This window comes from Oryzias melastigma, linkage group LG23 (assembly GCF_002922805.2).
Source record: "Oryzias melastigma strain HK-1 linkage group LG23, ASM292280v2, whole genome shotgun sequence".
Lineage (NCBI taxonomy): Eukaryota > Metazoa > Chordata > Actinopteri > Beloniformes > Adrianichthyidae > Oryzias > Oryzias melastigma.
Genome location: NC_050534.1, coordinates 21,512,909 through 21,522,110, shown reverse-complemented (window position 1 = coordinate 21,522,110; position 9,202 = coordinate 21,512,909). Strand labels below are relative to the sequence as shown.

General features: G+C 39.8%; 1 long non-coding RNA gene across 1 annotated transcript in view; it reads right to left on the bottom strand.

The window, feature by feature from the left end:
* Positions 1-4,339: 4,339 nt before the first annotated feature.
* Positions 4,340-9,202, bottom strand: part of LOC112157459 — a 9,072-nt gene continuing 4,209 nt past the window's right edge. The window contains exon 3 of the long non-coding RNA XR_002921157.2: positions 4,340-4,561. This is a non-coding gene — a long non-coding RNA (uncharacterized LOC112157459). The remainder of the gene's footprint in view (positions 4,562-9,202) is intronic.

The following is a 9,202-nucleotide window of genomic DNA, read 5'->3' as shown; positions in this document are numbered from 1 at the left end:
TGTTTTTGTTACTTGTTGTTGATTTGGTTTCTTTTGTCTTTTGTTGTTTTTTGGTATTTTCGTTGTTTTTTGGTGTTTTCTGTATTTTTGGTATTTTTGTTGTTTTTTTTTGTGTTTTCGTTGCCGTCCAACAGCTCCTCGTGTTCAGACTCCTCCGTTTGTCTGCAGGTTTCTCTGAGCAGCTGAAGGTCCTCGTTCCCCTCAGACTGTTTTCATTTCTGCTCTCAGCGTCTCTGCGACATTTTTCTACATTAACTCCCCGTTAAAGCGGTGAAATCACCTCTTTTACTTTCAAACAGGTACATTTACGCCCTTCGCCTCCTTTTATTTCAGGGCTCTCAGCTCACTGAGCCGATTTATTCAGTCCTCTCCTCACCAGGCGAGCTTTGACCTGCTCTGAATGGCCTCCCAGCATGCACCTGTGTGGCGTTTGGCGCGTGCGCTCGTCCAATGATGCTGCAGAATCCCATCCTGACAGCGGAGGAGCGGCGGCCGTGGAGGGAGGTGACAGCAGGAGAAGAGCGGATTTCATTTCGGGTTTCTCTAAACTCAGCAGGCTGGAGGTTCTCCTCCATGGTCTCTGGTTGGTTCTCTGCTGAAGATTCATCTGTTTATCTTCTGATTCACAGAGTTAACCTGCGCATGTGACTGCAGGAAAAGCTTCAGTTTCATCAGAACTCGTCTTGTTTTCTTAAAAATAACATTCTATACGACCAAACCCACATGAGGGTTTTACCAATAACAAAGTTTCAGGTCAGATGTGTGAACGTTCCTCTGAACCTGATATTTATTTATAGAAAATAACTCTCCAGGAATAATAGAAACATGTTTGTTTTGTAATCTTTTAAAATATCCATCAGTTTTCTTCTCTTCTCGTGGATAAAGATCTGAATCTGATCGTGTTTCTGACCTGGAGGAGCTGCAGACGGAGAACTTCTCTGTGTTTATCCTCAGACCTCAGATGATTTCTCTAAAAATCCAGTTTTCTTCAGGTCATTCGGGAGTAATCTGGTCTTAAATTATTCTGTAGATTTGTTTTCTCTTTGCTTTAAGGACCACAACACTGTAAAGAAAAAAAAAGTTTTAGATCAGTTTGATAAAAAAAGTTTATATTTTTTGTGCTAAAATAATAATATTTCTTTGATTGTCCAAACAACAAAATTACTCTTTTTTTTAAATTTACCTACAGGTAAAGTTTTTCATTTTTAAAAAAATAATATTGTGATTGAAGTTAAAAAGTTCTAACTGAACTCTCCTCACATCAGGATGACGATGCTGAACCGTTTGTTCTCACGAGGTTTCTGTGACTGTGTGATGATTCTCACAGCCATCCTGGAAAACCTCAGTGTTCTCCTGGAAATAAAACAGAAGGTCTGGAAAAGCACAAGAGGATGGATGGATGATGGATGGATGATGGATGGATGGATGGATGGATGGATGGATGGATGGATGGATGGATGATGGATGGATGGACTGAGGGAGGGAAGGTAAAGGATCACTTCCAATTTATGTTTGTGACGCTCTAGAAGATTGGTCTGCAACAGCGGCTCCAGAGCCAGATGTGGCTCTTCTATCTCTCCAAGGTGGCTCTCTGGGTGACGAAAAATAAAATAGCAATTTTTAAAAATTTGGAGATTAGCTGTTATTTTAGCAACATGCTAACATTTTTGGCTTGTCATCTACTGGGGTTTTAGGCTATTTTAGAGTTTAGCTTCTATTTTAGCAACAGGCTAACATAGTTTACTGATGAATTTTATGCTAATTTGAGGTTTGGCTAATAATTTAGCAACATGCAGATGTTTTTGGCTAGTTTGTGATCTACTGAAGTTTTTTGGGGGATCATTGAGAATTTAGCTTCTATTTTAGAAGCAGGATGAATTTTTTGAGTAATTTAGTTTACTGATGAATTTTAGGCCATTTAGGAGTTCAGCTAGTAATTGAGCAACAAGCTAGCTTTTTTTGTGGCTAATTTGGCCTCTAATGAAATGTTTTATGCTAATTTGGAGTTAAGCTAATATTTTAGCAATATGCTAACATTTTTGGCTGATTTGTTTTTTACTTGGGGTTTTAGGCTAATTTAGCTTTGATTTTAGCAACATGCTAACATTTTTGACTGATTTAATTTACTGAGGAATTTTATGCTAATTTGGAGTTCAGCTAGTAATTAGGCAAAGAGTTAGCTTTTTCGCTAATTTGGCCTTTACTAAAGGTAAAAGGTAAAAACGTATTAAAAAATCCCATTTTGAGAAATACTGGTTTCTTTTATATTTTTGCTTTTGTTCGTGTTAAAAAGTAGACATAAATTTGGCCATGACAGCAAATCCAAATGTCCTAAATGTTAAAGTCAGACTATTCGGCTCCTACTAGGTTTTGATCCATAGAAAACGAGTCCAAATGGCTCTTTTACTGTTAAAGGTCGCCGACCTCTGTTCTAGAACATCTGTGACGCTCTAGAACATCTGTGTTTGTGACGCTCTAGAACATCTGTGACGCTCTAGAACATCTGTGTTTGTGACGCTCTAGAACATCTGTGTTTGTTGACACATGTTGTGTTGGAGAGCTTTGACTCTTTTCATTTTCATTGGTTTCCTTTTTTTATCCATTTTTTTAACATGGAGAAATTCTATGCTGTGAAGAAAAAATAGAAATTGAAAGTTTACACCTTCACCTGCAGCAATAACAGATTCCTGCAGCCTGAGGTCTTTTTCTTCCAGGAAACAGAAGAAACTGAACTCTGGTATAATTCTTACATGGAAAAAAATTGGCCGTAAGACACGAAAATTCATGAATCTGTGGATTATGATTAAAGATGAAGGAACTTCACAGGTCAAAGTAAAGTCAGAATCAGGTTTTATGGTTCTTATTTCAGTGTTTCCACTTTGGTCTCACTTCTCTTTTTCTTCTTAGTGTTGAAGTTTTGTTGTTTATGAGCATTAAGCTGTTTAGCTTGTTTTCTACTGACCTGAAAAAGAACCGGCAGTCCTTTGGGAAGAGCTTAAACTTCCTGTACCATCTGGTTTCACGAGTCTGACTTGACATCTGTCTCCTCTTCTCTCCTCAGACCTTGGAAAGTCTTTTGTCATAATCTTTCATTCCTCACTTCCAGGTAAGAAGCAGCTTTTTTGAAAAACTTTTTAATCCCATTTCTCTGCTCTTTAGACAAATGATGCTCATCCGCTTTGCCGGAGGGAACTGAGGCAGCCGGTGTGCAGCCTGTTGCCACGGTTACGCCCTCGGAGTCAGATTCTTTCATCATTTGTGTTTGTGTCGGTTCAGGTTTTGGAGGCTGACAGGATTAGAAGTTGACATGAAGCTTCGGATGCTGAGAGAAAGTAGAAGCGAAGCTTTTCGACTCGCAGAACAAATCAGACAGACTTTAACCCGGAGCTCACCGAGTCTGAGGAGCACGCTACTGCGGCGGGATTTTCTGCAGCGTGGATTACGCCGCGGGGAGAGTTTGTCTGTGTGGGTTTTAGGATTTGAACGTGTCTGCGGGCTTCACGCACTTCTGAAACAGCAAAAGTTCTGACTGAAATTACTTCTATCAGATCTGCAGCATCGATGCTTCACTCCAGGAGTGTCAAACTCAATCAAACACGGAGCTAAAACTCAAAATACACCTTAGGTCGCAGTCCGAACAGGATTAACAGTCATTGAACACTGTAAAACCAAAATATTAAACTCTAAAAATTGTAACTTTTTAACATAATTATAAACTAGATATATAATATTACCTGTAATAATGCTAGTGTGAATGCTGGAGGCTGAATTTGGCCGCTAAAGATGCTGAAATTGATGGCTGAAATCGGTAAAGTTAATAGCTGAGAACGCTGAAGCTAATAGCCAGTTAAAATATTAGTGCCAAATTAGCCTAAAAAACTGAAGAAAAAAAAAAATAAAGAAAAAAACTTAGGTTAGCCAAAACAGCTAGCATGTAGCTGAAATATTAGCTAAACTCCAAAATAACCTAAAAAATATAAGTCACAAATAGTCCAAACATTTTGAAACTTTAAAACTGTAACTTTTTAACATAATTCTGAATAATAAAAAGCAGGAATATTATTCCAGAATAAATCAACTTAAACCTTAAATAACTTTCAATATTTTACTCTCCATAAAATATATTTTGTCAAAAATTATACAAGTTAGAAATGAGCTCAAGATAACATCAGGTCATTAATAACAATAAAATAAAATGATCTGGAGGGCCGGATAGGATTACCAGGAGGGCCGGATCCGGCCCCCGGGCCGTGGCTTTGACACATGTTTGACACTCCAACTCAAAACCTGCTTCTGTCTGCAGACTTGAACCTTTGCCTAAGAACGACAGCATTCCTGGAAACGAGGGAATCAAACACAGAAGACGAGCTGCTTTTCCTGGATTTCTTAAACCAGGATCATCATGACCTGAACGTGTTTTATTTACGAGATCAAAAGTCTTTGAGCTTCAGTCCAGAGCAGCTCGATATGATGTGAGAGTTTCTCCTGATCTGAATTCTGCTGCAGTAACTGTGACGCTTTACCTCCTCATCCTCTCCGTCAGAGCTCCTCTGTTTGCTGCCTGCAGATAAAAACCCAAAGTCAATTGTGCAGAAGTCTCTCAGCTTCACAAACAGCAGCAGCTCTGATTATCCAGCATTTATTAACAGCTGGATGTTGCAGACGGGAGGCAGAGCAGGAGGAGCTGAAGACGAGCGTTTCCAGCTCCTCTCTTCTTTGCTGTAATTTCCGCTCTTCCAGGCAGGCCAGAGGAATCTTCTCAAAGCGGAAATCTGTTTGGTGATTGAGGCTAATCTTTGTCGAGGAACTGTTGCATCTGTCTGACGTCTGTGAGGAAGAAGAACCAGGAAATGAAGAAGTCACTTTCTGTCATGAACTGCAGTTTGCAGGTTTGGACGTCTCTGTGTGAGCACTGGATCTGTCGGAGAACGAGAAATCCACACTCCTGCTAAAACATCACGAACATGAAGATGTTTAAACTCAAAGCAGTGTCACACTGCCACCTAGTGGTCCTCCCTCTTTGGTTTTGTTGATTGACAGGAAGTTCCAGAGCCACTCTTCCACATCAGTTGAGATGGTTTCATCATCTGACAGATGCTGCCGGTCCTGTGGAGGAACGGCTGACAGCCCGTTGACTGTATAAAGGAACTGGACTGAGTGACTGCTCCCCACTCGAATTCCAAACAGGAAGTGAAATGCTAAGATCCCATAAATGTCTTCTACATTTTAGCATCTTCTTTATAATCCTCTTTTTCATAATTTTTCTGTAGTTCTAGTTATTCAAGTTACAAACTGACCAATCAGAGGCCTCAATAAAAGTAGGTGGAGCCTGCTGACTCCCACATCCACTGTTCAAAACCTTTGACAAATTTTGTGAAGCTTGGGTGTGGCCTTCTAACAAGCTCACTCCTGATTGGTTACCATAGAAACTCACTGACTCGGACCACTGTGGCTCCAACATGGCGGCGTCTGTGTCGCAAAAAATTGGCGACTGAATTGACTTCGTTTGGTTGGAACCGGATGAAACCGTTTTCTATGGATGACGTCACACTCTCTCACTCCAGTTCTCATAGACTGTCAATGGCGCCGCTCGGATTACGACTCTCAGCTGATCGAGGAATGACGGCGGAGAAAGAAGGTTCAGACCCGTTTCTGACTCTGCTCCCAAGATGATTGCTAAACGGAACGCAATGGAAACGAAACTGGACTGGACTAGACTAGACTGAACTGGACTGGACTGGACTGGACTGAACTGGACTGGACTGGTTAGCCCTACCTTTGGATCCTTCTCCTTAAAGAAAAGCTCCTAAAAAGTTTCTTGGGGTTAAAAAAAAGAATAAACCTCATGGATTTCCACATGAAGGAGAGATCCTCTCCCAAAACAACAGTTATAAAGAATAATGAATAAGAATAAACAAGAATTAGCTTATCTAACTCTACAACTACATGTTTGAAAAGTGTAGTAGATGAGGAGATGAGCCAGAGGCGAGGTCCACAGCCAAGAACAGGAGCACACAGATCCACCTGGAATCTGGAATCTTTCCCGCTCCCCTTGGACAACACATGAATCGCACTGCACCAACCAGACGCACAGAGAACTAATAAAAAAGAATAGAAAGATAGATTAGACCCAATAAAAGGATTTCAGACCCAACTGATGCACTTAATCAAAGTCTTGAATTCTACGGTGGCCCTGAAGGACAAATCACTCAACTCAAAATCATATGAAAGATAAAAAAGAAATCAAATAAAAACGAACATTATATGTTAGAATTAAAAGAAAATTCCAGAAACAAAAATGAATTGAGAAACATTTTGGAAGAAATTTCTAGAAATCAAAAGTGAAATTCCTTTCAGTTGATGTCCTACAGGATATTTTTGTTGTTTTTGTTTTTCATTTTGATTCTAGAAACTACTTTTGTTTTCCAAAACTTTCCTTTTTACTGTATTTCTTTATTTATGTTTCCAATTATGTTTGGATTTCTGATTGTCATGTTTTATTATTTGTTTTTCTTTTTTAAGATGATCTTTAATATGTTTTTACGTTGATCTAATTTGTAATTCAGGGCCACCGTAGAATTGCATCACTACTCCAGAACCCTGAAGAGACTATAAAGTGCAGGACTGACTAGATCCTTGGATTTTAACACAATTCTGACATATATTTACAACCTTTTTAAACACCAAATATGACGTCACTGATTTCAAAAAGTACAAACCATAAAATCTAAACATTTCATGAAAACTATTTCATGTGTTCTGATGATCAAAACTTGGAAGATTTATTACAAGTATATTTACAAACAAAAAAAAACTACAAACACAATGCATTGTGGTCTATAAGCACTAATCTAGGGAGCATTGATGCACGCTGTTTTCACAGAGACTTCTGGGAAGTTTGAGACATTATTTTGAATTGTAGATGACAAAAAAATGACAAACACCTGATATAACTGGAGGATAGTGAGGAAATTCAGAGTTTTCTGCACATTACCCATAATCCTTTGTGAGACTTTTAAAGGTTTGAAACAAACTGAAGCTGTCGTCCTCACTCCTCCAGCTTCCACTAAAAACCGCATGAATCCGTCTAAACGGACAAGATTCAGTTATGCAGGATTAACTTCGGCCTGTTGATCGTAGAAACGTTTCATTATTTCTCTTCCTTCCTTTTTCTGCTGATGAATCCGCTCGCCGTGTTCAAATTCGATGCAGGAGCGGAAAACTCTCCTCCTTTGTGGGAATGCATCCGTTCAGGAGGAGAAACAAACACAAACAGGGGAGCGTTATCCGCCCGACATCAGCTGCCGTCTGCAGAACTTTGGGGAGGAATCCTGCGCAGACCGGATGGATTATGGAAATGTTTCTGAGGCCAGGAGCGCAGCGGCACAGTTAAGTGCCGGCTCTGATGTGCAGCAAATTATGGAAATATGCTTTCAGATTTCATCCCAAGCCCAACGAGTCTTATCTCAAGCAGATTAACTTTCTGTCTTCTCCCAGCTCATCATTTTCCTGCTTAGCAACACAAATATTCCCCCGTGACAGAAACACACTCTCGCCCAGCCGCACTTATCTCTGCAGCGCTGCCAGAAGCATGACTCAGCAGGACGGCTCTCGGCTTTAGGAAGCTCTTTCACTCTGGCTTTGGCCGCACTGCAGCATCACTGAACCTCTGAGGTGAGTCCAGGTGTGACCAGCATCACATGTCCTCTGGTGTCAGCAGCTTCTCACTGCAACGTGAGGACGTCAAACCGGCCGGAAGCTGCAATTCCAGCTCCTGCCTCAGGGGGGCAGTGTGGATGAGGTCACAGGTCATCACGAGTCTCCTATGATCCTGGGTTAGAGTACAGGGATTACACTAAAAAATAAAAATAAAACAGTCGTAAAAATGGACAATAACGGAAACGCAGCGGCTAAAAATCAGGAGGGAGGTTCTTGGTAGGCCACACCCCCACCATTTAAAAACGGCCCACACTACAGCTGTGTGTGAATTCCTTCACTAATAACTTTATAGTCCGTCTGCTATTATGTAGATCTGTTTGAATTTACAATCCCAAAATCCAAAGCCCTAGTAATTTCCCAGAATTCTCTGCAACAAAACAGCGTGCATCGATGCTCACTAGATTAGTGACCAAAATGTTTGTTTGAACACATTTTGTGGAAAAAATGTATTTTTTAAATAAACGCTTCACATTTTCATCATCAGAACTCAATGAATCACAAATAGATGTTGTGAAATGCTCTTATTTATGAGGTTTTCACAACTGGTGAAAGGAAAAAGGAAGTAATGAGCTAAGTAATGTCTGATTATTTTTTTTTAATCCAGAGAACTATGTAGTTATAGTTAGGGAGGGAATTCAAACACGGTCAGAATCTGTCAAACTTTCTGAACGTTGGACATGCGGGCCAGAGGCTCCACCTACTTATATTAAGGCATCTGATTGGTCAGTTCATGGCCTGAATAACTTGGAAAAAATATCATTAAAAAAACAGGATTATCAAGAGGATACTGAAAAAAATGTATCGGATCAAAAAGTTTATTCTGATCATTTGGTTATAACATGATAAAGATCAGCAGGTCGTCTGTTTGGGACTTTTCCTTCATCAACTGAGGATTTCTCTAACTTCAGGTCTCAAATCTAGTCAGGTCCTATATTAGCTGTCTCAGGTCTACATCAGGTTTCAAGTGTGAGACTGCAGGTCCGAGTCGGCTTTAGTGGTTTTTGTCTCCGATCATCTCCTGATCTGTTTCTAAAGCGTTCCCAGTTTTATTTTAACAAGAATTATGATGGTTTTAGCCAAAGTTTAGAAACCGTTATCTTTTATTTAGGGCATAGTTTCTGCAGAGCGGCAGGAGTTCAATATAAATTCAGCTCTGAGTCGTGGGCGGGATTTTTGCAGTGGAGCGACCCCGCCCCCACTTCCCCTCTCTGTAGCTTAGAGAGGAAGCTTGTGGCCAAGTCACAAATACGATCTTTTTCTAACGTTATTTTTCATTCGTTTGTTTTTCATTCTCAACAATTCGATAAAAAAATACTCCGAAATATAAATTTAATCTTAATTTTCTTAATATACATTCTCCATCATCAAACAAAGCAACAATAATGTTTTAAAACATGATTTTTATCAGAGTAAGTCTTTAAGTTTCTTTTTTACAAATTAAAATGAGCCCAGTCCAAGTCAGATTACAGGTGACTTGTCAGCA